Here is a 14917-nt window from a genome sequence, read left to right as displayed (position 1 = left end):
GCTGCAGCGAGGTAGAGACCAGGTTCCACACAAGTGCTACCTGCTAACTCTCTCATCGGATATTTTGATTCTTCCCCCAATGCTGCTCTCTCCTATCAGCATAGAATATATGCAGGAGCGTATCAGCGTGCTTCAATCTTCTGGCTGATACTTGAACATTATTTGCTGAAACTTTTTTCCTTAGGGAAATTTACTTACATTTGCTTGATTTCTGAGTCTCCTTCTTCTACAAACATGCCCAGATATACACACAACTAGTGTTCTGTATCACCTGAGATGCACTTAAGGAAATAAAAATAATCTAGGTATTTCAAACAGGGAATTTAGTACCAGGAATTGACTGCACAGGTGGGAAATGAGCCAAGCTGGCCCAAAATGGGCCATCAAGCGGCTCAGAGATTAACAACAGCAGGAAGCCACCGCCTTTCTGGGATCAAGGGAGGGAAAAGCACTGAGCTTAGAGCTGGAAGCTCTGAGGAGTTTGCATCAAGGGCAGAAAGCCTGTCGGAGTGCTGGAGCTGTGGACAGACCTGGCCACTGAGAAATGTGCCAGGGCACAGGGAGAGCAGTCACCCTGGCTGCCGGCTGGCCTCTCTGTCCAGTGTCTGCACCTGCTCAGATCTAGTGGGCAGGAGTCTGGGTGGTGCCGTGCTCCATGAGCAGAAGGGTGTGTCTGGGGCCAACAAGCCGGTGACCAGCATGGCCACTGAGGTCTTCCCCAAAACGTCCCCCTCCCCACCCAGCTGTTCCCATGTAAACTTTCACATCAAAAATGGAATTTCATATCGAAATCATAATTATAGTAAAGATGCTTCAGGTTATAACCCAGAGCTGTAAATCGGCTGCTTTGTGCCTGTAAGGGTTGTAACATGACCTCACAGCAGAACAGAGGTCCTGTGTCTCACTGCTGGCAGGGATCCCCAGCACTTGCCAGCTCCGGGAGCGCAGGGAGCTCCTGTGGCACTGTCTCTCTGGTTCTCAGTGCTCTTTGCCTTCTAGACGGGCCCATCTTCCTGAATATTCACCCTGCCCCAGCTTCAAGCCTCCCAGGGGCTCCCTAACCTTTCTCCCACTGCCTTTCACACCAATTTACCCACTTTCTTGTCGTTCACACCTCTCTGTTCCTTACAGGGTAAAATCTCACCATCCCCATGGAGCGCAGTGCCCTGTTCACAGCCTGTGTGTCCAGTGGGGACTGAGGAGAGCCCCAGTGAGTGAGAAAGATCAAGGCTGGGACACCCTCATGGGCTCCCCGTGGCAAGTGGGGACACGTTGTGTCAGGAAAGTACAAAGAGGTGCACAGAGCTGGCTCTAAAGCAAATGTGAGTGAGTCAGATCAGACTAGGAGATGGGGTGTGGGGAAGTGCGTGTGGGGTGCAGATTTGGACGGATCCCCACATGAACCTCGGCCTCCTCCTTCAACTTCAGTGAACATTGACTCCTACTCCTGACTTCTGAGCACACTCCGACACTCCCTGAAGACACACTCAGGAGTCCACAGAGACGGCCGGTGCACCGGGGCGGGACAGGGGCTGCACTCCGCTTCCCAGTACAGGGCTGAGGCTCCCGTCCTCCTCCTTGTGCCACGGAGCCCTCGGAGTGTGCCACGGAGCCCTCAGAGTGTGCCACGGAGCCCTCAGAGTCCACCACGGAGCATCTGTCATGTGCGCACGTGTGTACCTGCGCAGGCACAGAAAACCCCAGTTATAACTCTGGACTATAACCTGAAGCGTGTTTGTTGTGTTATGATTTAATATGAGATTGCATTTTCAATACACAATTTCAAATTCTCAGTAAAACAGCTATATATTTACAGTATTAAAGGTTGATCCCGGGGCCTCATGCTGCTAGGCAAGTTCCCTACCCCTGAGTTGCTTTCACAGCACTACTGGCTGTTTTTGTCTGTTTGACTTCAAAATTATTCCCCTTGGCGCCAGCATCCCCTAAAGCCTGCAGCATCCCCTAAGTCCCTGCAGCGAACGCCTGTTCCCAGAAGCCAGCCCATGCTTCTTGGGTCCTGAGTCTCACATACTGTTGGCCCTGTTCACCTCTCTCTGCAGAGCAGCACACCCCAATTCCCATGTGAATCTACGTGACGCGTCGTGGCAAAGCTGCCCTGTGCATGCTCCCCCCGCCCCAGGCTGACCAGGACTCGTTTCCCAGGCTTACTGCAGGCTGCCCTGACTGCCTCGTTGGCTGCATGGCCTCGTGCAGGGGTGCTGACTCCTCCCATGCGCACTCATCTGGAGCTGGAATCTCCTCTACGCTGCTTTCTCTTGCCACTTCAGCTGTGACCAGCCTTCTTCCCTGTGTCTGTGCTGGAGGAAGAGGGTCAGCTGCTCTCTCTGAGGGCTGTGGGGAGCCTCAGTTCCGGACTGGGCCCTGATGTCAAGGGCAGCGCAGCACACCCAGTGTAGACAGGTGGGTGTGGCCGTGTTGCCATGGACGGGAAATGTGAACTTCTTAGTTGTCACGTGTCCGGCTATGTGACTGTCTTTGCCTCTTGAGCCATCGACAGAGTTGTGAATTGTTCTCACCACTCCTGGAAAGGCACCTGGCGCTCTGGGTTCGCACTAGGGAAGGGACGTGGGGAAGACAGTCGCTGGCCAAAGCATACATTTGCCAGCTCTGCCAGCAGTTGCCAGCGACACTCTCAGCCCCACCCCTGTCTGTCAGAGTCCAGAAAAGACACTCAGCAGAGAGGACGCCCTGCTAGTGCCCCGCACACAGCATACATCCCACTTCCTGTCGCCGTTCTTCATACCCTGCTCCACTTTGAGTCTGATCTCTCCCTGGCCTGAGAATATTGTGCTCATTTCAGGCCAAACCTGAAGAGAAACATTAAAAAGAAATATTGTAAAGCTGTTTTCCTGCCCAAGCTGGTCCTCTCCTAACTGCTTTACTGACCCGAGTCGCCCCACCGCCTCCTCGAAGCCCAGCCGAGTTCTAATCGGAGGACCCCTGCTCGGTCCTAGTGTGGCTCGTCCTTTTCCGTGACACATGTGGTGGTGTTCTCCCCTTGGCCTGTACCCGCCCCCCATCCCAAGCATCAGTGCTGTGGACTCATTTGAAACACAGCCCAACAAATGCTTTTAAAAAATTGTTACTCGAATAACCGTCTTGGCTCTTTCTCTCTGCTTCTGGAATCTAAATTCCTTCGTTGCACTGCTCCTTGTCTTGGTGTGTTTTCTGCATCAGCGTTTCTCCCTCTTTTCCGTCTCAGCCGAGGAAAACAGAATTCATGCAGAAAGCCATAGACACTGACTGCAGCACCAGGGCTCTGGCTGACTCAGTTTTGCACTGGTGCTGGGTATCACAAGTCCCTCTGCAGTGGACATGGCAGAGCACGTGACCCGATAAAGGCAGACATGTCAAGGATGGTGTCCCAAGCGTGTCCTTTAAGGATGAGTGCTTGAGAACTTGGGGATGCTGGAAAGAACCAGTCCACAGGCGTTGAGGCACAAGCCAGGTCAGGGTGACGGAGTGTGGCTCATCCAGGAAGGCTGCGGAAGGGGGGGTCGGTGTCAGGCAAGAAGGGCTGGGGACTTTTGGGAAGGTGGATCTCCGGCCAAGCACTGGAAAACCCATTGGCAGACTTGAAGCAGGGGAAGAATCCACCCGATTCCACTGTTCAGAGTGAATGCAGTTAAGTGGTCTTACAGTAATCAGATGAGAATACAACACACACCAGTGAGCATTAGGAACAGACGAGAAGGCTTGGATTCGGAAGACACTGTGGTGTACACAAAAGCTGATCAGGTGGACGGAGAAGCAAGAAGGGAAAGGAACCACAGCAAGGGCCTGGGAAAGACTGTGGAAAAAATCGCTTCCTGGTTCACAAGAAGTTTGAGGTGATCGTCACACAGCCAGGTGGACAGAGCCAGACAGCGGCCGGGAGTGGAGGTGGAGTTTAGAGGAAGGGTCAGACCTAGAGGGAAATTTGGAGAATGTCAGTGGACACATGGCTCCTAGAGTACAGTGAGGAGCACTTGGGGCAGCTGGACTTCAGACACCGAGGAGCCTCAGGGTCAGCGGAAAAAGGACAAAAGGAAAAAGGTAGCAAGGAAAAAGCCCGGGGCTGCTAGTTATTTAGGCCAATCAAGAAGATGGGGCTCAGGCTTGCATAGTTTCCTTCCACCATTTTATTATACAATTCTTAGAACTGTAAGACAATTAGTAAAAATTTGCAGTAATTGGGGGCTTGATTTTCTCAAATTTATTTCTTATATACTTCAAGAGTGAAACTTACCAATGGCTTATAATCTCTTGAGAACGGTTCTGATGTCGTAAGAACTTAAAATAAATCAATGCTTAAGAAGTTTGGAAACTACTCTTCACATAAATGTGATAATGATACTTAATTTCAGGTTCCCATATCACCTACCAATTTCATCTACATTTATGATGAAATAATTATCTCAATGACCCTACAAAGAATTTCTCTTTATTTCTTTCAAATTTAATAATAAAATATACCAAGTGAGCGGCAAAACAAGCGTTCTGTGAATTACAGGCCTTTGGATTTGTAATGCTTAGCAGTGAGGGTTTCTAAACTTGTAATTACTGAGGTTCTTTGGTGGCGGCGCAGCGATGTGCACACACGTGTTGAGACAGAGCCGGAGCGCTGCAGACACTCACACAATCGCAGCATTTAATGCAAAGTGAGATGGCGGTGAATGCGCTGTCCTCGAGGGTTTGCTGTGGACTAGGACAGCGAAAGCTTTAAGAACTCGAGATCCATTTTTCAAATTAAACATGTACGTTCCCAGTCCTCCCCCCCCCGCCCCCATTTGGCGGTGCCAGCTTACAGTCTGCTGTGCACACTATGGAGAAACCTAGACGTGGTGGTAAGCACTTCTTGCACTTAAATGCAGTTGTCTTTGCTCTGGCCACTGGGGCACATCTCACCCCCAGTGCCCTGTGGTCCACGGGGCCCACGTCACTGACCTGCTCCCAGGTGCCGTGGCCAGGAAGGCTGTGCGTTTGAGGGCAGCTGCCTCCTTTCTCCCCAGGCCCAGTGAATACAGCCTGGATCTCTTAGCGCCTGAGGGGAAGCGAAGACGCCTGGAAGGGTTGTCCAAGCTACGTGGACCCTGGGCCAAGCCAAGGTCCATATTTGTTGTATTAAGCCACTGAGATTTCTCGGGTGACCAGGCAACTGGGTGGCACTCTGTGGAGTGCAGTCTTTCACTCTGCTTTTTCTTGGAATTGAGAAACTATGTTGCTTAACTGCAACCTGATCAATAGTCTCAGGAAAAACAGAGTGACCTTGAGCAGGACGATGAGCATGTGCAGGGACTCCGCGATGACAGCTGTGGTTGGGGCTAAGGCTAAGAAAGTCCTGAAGCCCCGTGTGCTCCCAGGCAGGCCCGGGAGGGTGACTGGATGGGGTGAACAGCCCTTGGGGGGGGCTCTGCTCAGAAGAGGGGGCTCCCGGGGTGACCGGAAGGCTGAGTCTCCCTGGGGCCCCTCCTGCACTGTCTGCCTCCCACCTGTGTCTGCTCTTCCTCCCGCCACACCATTTCAGGCCAGAAGCCAGCAGCCGTGGACCATAACCACTGGCTCCTAGAACCCGCTTGCTGTGGGTCACTGCTGTGGGTCCCAGTTGCTGTGGGACCCGCTTGCTGTGGGTCCTGGGTCCCAGTGACTAGAACGTGACTAAGGCCTCTATGGGTCTGTAATAAATAAAGTCTCCTTTAGACTTTATAATTTATCAGATGAGTTCTCAGTGCTTATCTTTACAAAATGCTGCAGTGGAGGCTCTCACTAGGGAAGTGAGGTGCTCCTCTGGCGTGCGGGGAGCTCGGTGACTGGAGATGAGGTTAGCACCAGTCTCTCTCAGCAAGGGGGCCACTGGGCGTGGGTATCTTCCACGTCTCCATCGCAATCCACCCCGAACTCCCAGAGTAAACAGGGTCCCTCACACATGCACATGGGCCCGGCTGTCACCCCTGTCTGCCTTCCTCCCGCTTTCTCGGCCCACCCTCCCCATGGCCACACTGCCAGTTCATGCCAGTCCCCGAAGACACAGATTTTTCCTTGCTTTTGCAGACAAAATACTCTTGACAGCACTTGGTGTTCTCCATTTTGTTCTGAGATACTTGACTAAGGGGTTCCAGGGCAAAGCTCCCCCTGTGTGCGGAGCCACACACAGCTCGGAGTGGAGCCACCTTTGGTGTGGGCTGGAGCAGGCTCCTGACACCGGCAGCAGTGGCCCGGGGTGTCCACCCGTGATGTCGCGAGCAGGCCAGCTTGGAGTCTGTCCAGGCTGGACACAGATGCAGCCGCTGTACATGCACACGCTGAAAACCTCCAAAGGGCAGATGTTACATTTGTGTCTTCAAATTTAGTGCATTTCAAACACATAGGCTACTGAGCTTGGAAAATAGGCAGAACATGTTTCATCTTATGGCTCTGGGCCCTGGTGTGCGCTGCGGAGCAGTGGCAGGCGGAGCAGATGGAATGCGCTCAGCCTCTCTTTAGCTGCCTGTGTCCTCTGCGCCACTGTAATTAGGGGCTGCGTGCAGCTCTTTGTCATTAAATTCGCTACTCCCTAATTAGGAAATTTAGAAAATTCAAAAGACCACCATCTAAAAATTGGCACAATTATTAAATATATTTTCTTGAGCTACAAGGGGTTTTTTTGCTCCATCATACTGATTGAGTGTAGTGCTGAAATGATTTGTTTTAAAAATTTTCTTGATGCTAAAAAGCAGTATTTCATCAAAATGAGCTAAAATATAAAACATTCTGCTGGATATCTTCAGGTTGTGTTGAAGGTATTTGAGGCTAAGTCTCTCTAAAATTATTCTTTCTTTGGTTTACACTCAGAGGCAAGGACAGCTGCTGCTCCACTGCCAATCTAAACGTGTCCCAGGATAATCTGGGGAAACAACACAAACTCTTCAAGGGCCGTGGATGGTTTACTCAGAGAGTTTGTAACCCGGGCCCGATGCAGGCATGGCGCATCTGTGGCCAGTCCAGAGCTCGGCCCGGGCTCCAGCGCTGGCCCAGGGAGGCCCTGACCCACCTCGGCGACCCAGGGAGCGCTCAAGAGCACTGCAGACTTTGCCAGGTCCCTGTGCCGAGGTGGCCAGTTCTGTGTTGCTCTCTGGATGATGTCCTGGCCCGGTTCTGCCTTCTTCCCGGGTCCACATGCGCTGTCAGTCACATAGCCTGCAGACTGAGGTGACCCAGGGCTGGAGTCCTGGACTCTGCACATCCCTGTGGGGCCCTGGGAGCTGATGGGAGGAGCCCAGCAGCCAGCAGAGCCCTGGGCTTTCCTGGGGCAGTGTCCACGCCTTGGCAAGTTGGCCTCCCCATGTGGGCGGCTCCAGGCTCCAAGGCTGGGCGATTGCGGGCACACGCTGCACCCTGGTCTTTCCTGTGTGGCTGGGGGAGGGGACACAGCCCTTCCCCGAGTCAGTGGACTCGCACCCCACCTTGAAGACTGAAGCAGAAAGAAAAAAATGTCATTGCGAGAAACTCTGGCTACAAGTACACAGAATTTTACACTGATATCTTTAATAAAGGTAAGAGTATTCTTGAAATTATCCATAATTTAATAAGAAAATATTTTTGAAGGTGGGGAAGAGAAGTTTTTGATTATTTATGAGATTTTTCAGTTACACCATTATATTTCTGTACAAGATGTGATTGTTGCCCCATAAAAATTAGTTGGTGTCACCTCATATTTAATATATCATTATGCACAATAGCCAAGACATAGGGTCTCCCAGGAGCCCACTGACTCAGGCACAAAGAACCTGTGGGGTATACACAAGCATATAAAGCCCCGAATACTACTCAGCCCCAAACAAGAGTGTGCTCCTGTCACCACAGCACTGTGAATGGAACTGGCGGTTGTTGTGTCAGGAGAATAAAACCAGGCATGGAGAGAAACCCGTGCCCTCCATGATCTGTGGAAGCCAGCAGTGTGTCTGCGTTCATGTGGAGAGTGAGAGATGGTCACCTGAGGCCAGGAGGGCATGCACAGACTGTCGAGAGTGCACAGAATGCCGCTTTCCACAGCACAGCGGGGAGCGCTGGGGGTACCTGCACTGCACAGGTGCTGGGAGGCAGGGTGGGAGATCCCCACCTCGAAGCACAGTTGAGTGTTCAAGGCCGTGGGTGGGCTGCTGACCCTGATTTGATGATTGCACTGTATCCTCTGGCCATGCACAACCACTGTGTTGATTAACAATCTAACCCTAGTCTACGTTTGAAAGTATAGACATCAGTTCTTCTCCCATAATGGCATATTAGGCATTTGTGGATAAAAACAGATTCATATGGAGTTAAATATGGTTCTATAATTCTCTACAAAACCTATTATACCAACATATACCTGTGTCTTTGGCATGAGATAGATGAATGCTTAATGTATTGCATTAAGTGTAATACCATCTGCTCATGGCAAATAAATGGACTGCAGTGTGGTTACCAACTTCTGTAGACTGAGCATGTGTGCTGGCCTGGGGTGCAGTGTAACCTGTGGTTAGTTCCTTCCCAGGGGACAGGACAGACTCAGAAGCAGGCTCGGCTACACTGCTGAGGTGCCCAGGCCGGGCCGACAGAACCCTTTTCCAGTAGTCAGCACTTTCAAGGAAGCCGAGTGCAGGGCTGACACCAAGCTCAGGCTCTGGCCATTGCACAGCCATGTGCCAAGAAGCCATGCACCAGCCTCCAGCATGCATGGCGAGGTCCGTCGGGAGGGCCACCTCCATTTGAATCAGACGTGCAAAGAAAAGAAAAAGTGACTCCTTGGTGCTGGCTGCCTGTGCAGTCCATCTGAGACAGCATGTCTGGTTTCAAATACTGGAGAGGGAAGAGAATTGTTTGCAGAACAGAGAGGCAGTGTGTGGGATGAACACCAAACGGTGGTGGTTTTGTTCCTCAATCCAGGGTGGTCAAGGAAACTCACACTGTCCTCCCTTTCCCTGCTAAACCAGTCAAGACAAGAGGACTGTAAGAAAGCAACAAAAAATACTCCAGCCCAGAACATCCGTCATCTTTTTACAGTAAAAGTGAGCAGACCAACAGACCTTTTGGCATTTGATTTTTACTTGGATTCACTTCAATGTCTGAAAGTTGCTAAGTAACACTTTTAATAATAAGAGGTTTCAAGGCCAGGAAACCAATGATCCGTGACCATACTTAAGAGAAATATTAGCGCATCGCAAGGCGAGGTGGCTGAAGACATCATGGGAACTCCGGGTAATGCGCCTAACTGTTTTCATGTGCGCCTTCTCATGCCGCTCACAGCCCATGTGGCCTGACACTGTTTTTTACGAGACCATTTATGAAGATTATTTCATCATTACCTCAAGTTAGCAATAATTACACGGGAAATAATGATCTGCAGAGAATACGCATTGTGCAGTCATTGCCATCTTGGAGCACAGACATTTTAGATCTAGTAAGTGTACGTTTACAACGCACAGAGCACAGTTTAATTTTTAGTCTTTGTCTCACAGGTTTGGTTCAGAAAACCAAACAATCACCCATGCCTCTCACACCCTGTCCCATGGTGGAAACATTCACTCACCCGTCCTGGCCCTGAAGTCTGAGCCAAGGCCTTGACCGCTTCACCGAGGGCCTGACCTGGGCGGCCTCTGAAGGTGTCCTGAAGCCAAACTGGCCTGGACCCCAAAGTCTGATCCCAAAGCAACTTCAAAGCGGAGACCAGCTTCTGTGACTGGTGGCCTCCGAGTGAAGGGTTGAGCCGAGCCTCCGTGGGAAGTAAAGTTGGCTGGCACTCACCCTGATGAGAGCACAGAGCGTTTCAGGGACATCTTACTTTTTAAAATAAGTAAGTTCTTTGCAAAGACACAGAGCTTTCTGTGAGCAGCTTTCTCCCAGGACGGTTGAGCATTGCCCGTCCAGCCCTGGTGACCCCTTAGGCCCCATCAGAGTTGGGAAGCCTGGGGAGCTGGGGCACTTCAGGGAGCTTGGGGAGAAGATCCTGGGGCTGCTCCCTGCAGTGACTGTCTGAAAGGTGAGATCTTAGAACTCGCTTGTTGTTTTCTTTTTTCAGACACAAAAATTACAAATTACTTAAATCTGGGACTGTATCCACTTCTATAGTGGCACCACACTGGAGCTCTGTAAAAGTAGCTTCTGTCTCCCAGTGCCCTGACTGGGGATGATGGGGACAGCAGTGGGACCTGTGACTGTCCCATGGGCCTCAGAGCCCCCATCTGTGTGCCACGGCTCCATAGCCTCTGGGGAGTTGTGAGACATTCTGCAAGCTCACATGTCACATGTCAAGTGCTTCCCACACAGCTGCACCAGTAAGGAAATGAGTACTGTGCTGTGCGTCCCCACACGTGAGGACCCCACAGTGCAGGATGAGCATCGTCGCTCCAGCCAGGGCCCCAGGGATGGCTGTGCCCAGAGCCAGCCCAGCCAGGGCTCTCTGACCTGACACTTTCCATTCTCAAGTTTCTCTGTGATCTTCAAGCATCAACTGCCGCTGCCGCGGCTCATGTGGAAGAGGCTGCTGGATTGGCTCTGATCTCTGTAACCTTCAAGCTGCTCTGAGCCTAATGTTTTTTCTTCCTGCTGTGTCCCTCATGCTCAAAGTACAGCAAGAATTAAGGAAACAAAAGCCTCTGCATTGCTTCCAGCTTTCAGAATTGAAGAAAAGTTTGTCATAAAGAAGAAACTGTTCGTTTGGGGCCAAAGGTGGTACAGGAAATAAAGTGAATCATTCTGATGAAGACACTCTTAAGGAAATCAGCAAAATTATTCATAGATGAAAAAAAAGCAAATGGCTACTAAACATTGAAAAGATGCTCAATCCGCTGGTAATAAGAAAAATGTGAATCCAAGCCACAGTGAAATACCCTTTCATACATGTTTCTGAAAACATGTTTATATCTGACTATGCCAGAAATTAGCAAGAATGTGGGAAACAGTAATTCACGTGCGGCTGGTGGAATTCTCATCACAGCCGTCATGGCATGCTTTGCGTGGTGACATTGGATAATGGAACTTCTGCCTGCATGATGATCCAACAATTCCACTTCTAAGTACCCCGCCCCAGAAATTCTGACTCAAACACTTGGGGTGTCAGATACAGGAACATTGCAGCAGAACTGCTGAAGCAGCATTATTGGAGATCTACCAAGCACAGCAGAAATAAGTGATGGGATGTCCACGTGGTGGAAAATAAGAATACAGAAGTGTCCCAGCTAGTGCCGCACACAGACGCAAGGCGCGGCTCACACATCTGTAGGGAAATGCAGCTTCTAGAACATATGGAATATAACGCCATCTGTGTAAAGTTTAAATTGCACAAGCAACAGTGTACACATAAGTAGCATGGAGATCCACACAGCTGGTAAAGAGCGAAGCAGGGGCCTGTGTGGGTGGAATCCAGGGTGTTGCTGCTTTGGGAGAGGGCAGGCCAGGAGGGAAGTGAGATTCAAGGCTACAGGAAATGGCAACTGTATTGATTGGCCTTCTTTTCTGACACTGGGCTTATTGTTTTATTGAACCTTGGGTAACTGAATATTTCAGTGTTATCAAGGCTTTGGAGCAGACGATCTGGCAAAGTCTAAATACTGCAAAAAAGAAGCTGCAGGCCATCCCAGGGAGGGCAAAGCACCCATTCACAGAGAGCCGTAAGCCCGAGCTAGCTGCCTCCTCCTTCGGCTTCCTCTGCAGCTTCCCTTCACAGGTTTACGTGGTTTCCACCCCCAGCGGACAGCAGCTCCTGGGCTCTAGCTGGACCTCGCTGGTGGGCAGCCTCCTGCTGCTCGAGCTAGTGCTCAGCACACGCTAGATGGTGGAGGCCGAGACCGCAGCGGTGAGCGTACTGTCTTCCCCCACGATGGCAGAGACTTCAGCGTCCACAAGAGACGGTGAGCACAATGGGTCCTTAGGGTCCGCTGCAAAATGAAAGGGTGCTGTGGGCTCCGGCATGAGGGCAAGATAATTCCCTTCGAAGTGGTGGTTATGAAAGATGATTCTAATTTGAAACTGGTTTCCTAATTGGTGTTTGGCTTTTCCAAATCTCACAGGCCTTTAATTTATATACATGTTGCTTGACTCTCCATACGGACCCCTACCACCAGCAAACCTCCAGCGTCTTCTTAAGACGCAGGAAGGGAATTACACCCAGGATCAAAGAAGTCCCAGTCACCATCCAGGTCACCATTTGCTGTCCCAGATGTTTACCAAATGGAGTCGGAAAGACTCTCCTGCGATGAGCAGGTCTCCACGAGCTGAGCAGCAGACCCTGTCGTCCAGCTGTCTTCTCTGCTTTCCTCCTCCTGGGTTTGAGAGAAGCTGTTGGCCTCTGTGCAGGTCACGTCTGATTCCTCCCCTTCTCCGGGCCATGTTCCCTGGGGCTCCAGGAGTGCCCGGAAGGCCAGGGCTAATCCACATGTTTAAACTCTTGACTGAGTAACTGGGTCTCACTTTCATTTTCATTGCAGTCCTAAGCTAGATTTTGATGAAAAATGCAAGTCATTCTGTTTTTTATGGCTGTATTTAGAGACAACTGGCATTGAAAGAATTGCATGTATTTAAAGTGAATATTTGACACAGTGTGACATACATAACCTCAAGAAATCATCACTGCAATCAAGATACCGAGTGTGCCCATCTCCTCTGAAGTTGCCCTGCCCTCCCCTGGAATCCATCCTTTTAGCCCTTTCTCTCTTTAGGCAAATGCTCACCTTTTCTCTGTCACTGGAAATTATTCTGTATTTTCTAGTTTCTATAATTCTCTGTTTCTATAAACAGAGTAGGTTCTGTTTATGTCTGGCTTCTCTCACTCAGCAGAATTACTTCATAACTTACTTGTGTGTATCAGTGTGTTACTCCTTTTAACTGCTGAGTAGTACTCCACATCAACTGCACCACAATTTGTTTATCTGTTGACCTGCCAAGAGGTGTTTGGGTCATTTCATATTGGACTGTCACAGGGCAGCTGCTGAGAACACACAAGCAAAAGTCTTTGTAAAGTTCGCTCTCCCAGCGTGGACTCCTAGGAGCGGCATGGCTGGACCAAATCCCACTTCCCAAGGTTATCACACCGTTTTACATTTCTACTTGAAGTGTGGGTCCGGTTGACCCACATTCTTCGCAGCACATGATGTGGTGAGGCATGAGATCTTCCATGGCGTGCGGGGTGCGCACTATGCACTGTTGAATCGTTCATGCTTGTTTGCTTAAGTATCTGTAGTGATGAAGTGCCACGGTTTTCCTCCAGTCTTTGTCTTTACATTCTTTCAGCAACATCTTTAGAGAACAAAAGATGGTGAATTCTTTGACAAACTTACTGATACAGAGTTCTTTGTCAGGCCTAAGAATTCAAATGGTTACTTATAAACAAAGTCCTTCAGTCAGAGCTTACTGCTCAATAAAACACGGAGCTGTCCCTGGTCAGGCTGGGAAATGGACTGTAACAAACCACATGTCAGTGTGCCGGGATCTCTGGAGGTGAGACGCTCCATCCAGATGAGGCTGCGACCCACTGGGCGAGCCACAGCTCCCGGAGCAGTCTCACAGGCGGCGGGTGCTGGAGGCGGCGTTGAGTGGGACCTGCGTGTTAAAAACAAGAAGCGGGAAACAGGACACACCTGTGTGGAGGCTTCCTGAACTGTAAACAACCCACATTTTTAGAGATGTGCTTGTTTTTCCCACCCTCTCTGTCGACTGAAATTTTTCCCTGTAATGTAGCAGAGAGGATTGAACCCCTGCCATCGTGCACACTAGGCCAGCACTCTAACACTGTGCCTCATGCCAGTTCTTTTAAAAAATGTTTTGTTTTGAGAGGGTCTCTCTGAGTTGTTCCAGCCGCCTCAGATCTGGGATTCTCCTGCCTAGTAGGATTACATGCATGTGCCACCGAGCCCACCGCTATTGAATATTTTGTGCTACCTGAAATAGAGAGATATAAGGGTTTCCCTTCATGGAGCTGTAGATAAATATCATCCAGATCCATTCATATCTTCATAAAGTATGAACTAATTGGCAGCCAAACCTGAAAAACACATGTATTTATTTAGGAAATGGAAAAGAAAATGGGGACTTGGGGATCCTCCTGCTTGGACAGCCTGAGGATCAAAAGTGCAAAGTAGACCAGAGCCACCGCGAGGGTAGTTTCCCCTTGAGGGACCCAGGAGCAGGGGACATGCCAGGTCCGTGCAATGTGATGATTCAGATCTAAAGCCAGAGACATGGGTTTCCGAGGGAACTGCAAGACTTGGGGTCAGAATTACCAAAAGCAAAGTGGAGCCCTGGACAGAAACGGAAGTGTCAGGAAGGAGACGTGCTTGCTTTCAGCTCAGGATGAGTTTGATTAAATATTTCAATTTTACATAGATGACAGATAACAGTGAAAATGCCCACCTGGCTTGGGGACACTCAGGCCACGAGAACGCCGCGTATGAGGGTCTCTGCTGGTGGGCCCATCTTGGGAGGAACCCAGGAGTGGTGCATAGAACGCACTGGACAGAGACCCACGCTCATGCCACAGGAGCGCTGCATTTGAATGAACTCAGTTAGCTCAATCTCTTTCTTCAGCAAAGGCGAAAAGAGACTTTTTGTACTATCTGCTGTGGTTGTGAAATATTTGGTACAAAATGGAGAATTATGGGCTCTCATGATATCCTGCTTCATTGTCCAAGAGTCAAACAACTGGAAAAAGTTTTTCTTGTACTGAGCCCAGCCAAGCTATCATCTTCACCCTTGATTTCAGTTCCTGGCACCGAGTGGGCACTCGAGGGAGCTTTTCTGGATGACCAGATGGTCCTGTGTCTCAGCCAATTCAGTTAGCTTACTCCCTTCCATGTGCGAGCCAGATGGCCAGAAGTGAGCTCTTAACTCTATGACGCAAAGCCACTTAGAGCGTTGCGGTTGTCTAACGTGGGCCCCACTTGTCCTCTCGTTTTCTAAGGTAAAT

The 14917-nt window shown here is 50.1% G+C and overlaps 1 long non-coding RNA gene across 1 annotated transcript in view; it reads left to right on the top strand.

Annotated features, from left to right (window-relative positions):
• LOC134477958 (uncharacterized) overlaps positions 1–14917 on the top strand; it is a 433997-nt gene that overhangs the window by 272193 nt on the left and 146887 nt on the right. The window lies entirely within an intron of this gene.

The sequence above is a fragment of the Cavia porcellus genome, unplaced genomic scaffold (genome assembly GCF_034190915.1).
Source record: "Cavia porcellus strain 051 isolate PalLab524CR breed Dunkin Hartley unplaced genomic scaffold, mCavPor4.1 scaffold_10, whole genome shotgun sequence".
NCBI classification, from domain to species: domain Eukaryota; kingdom Metazoa; phylum Chordata; class Mammalia; order Rodentia; family Caviidae; genus Cavia; species Cavia porcellus.
This window is presented reverse-complemented; position numbering and strand designations above follow the sequence as displayed.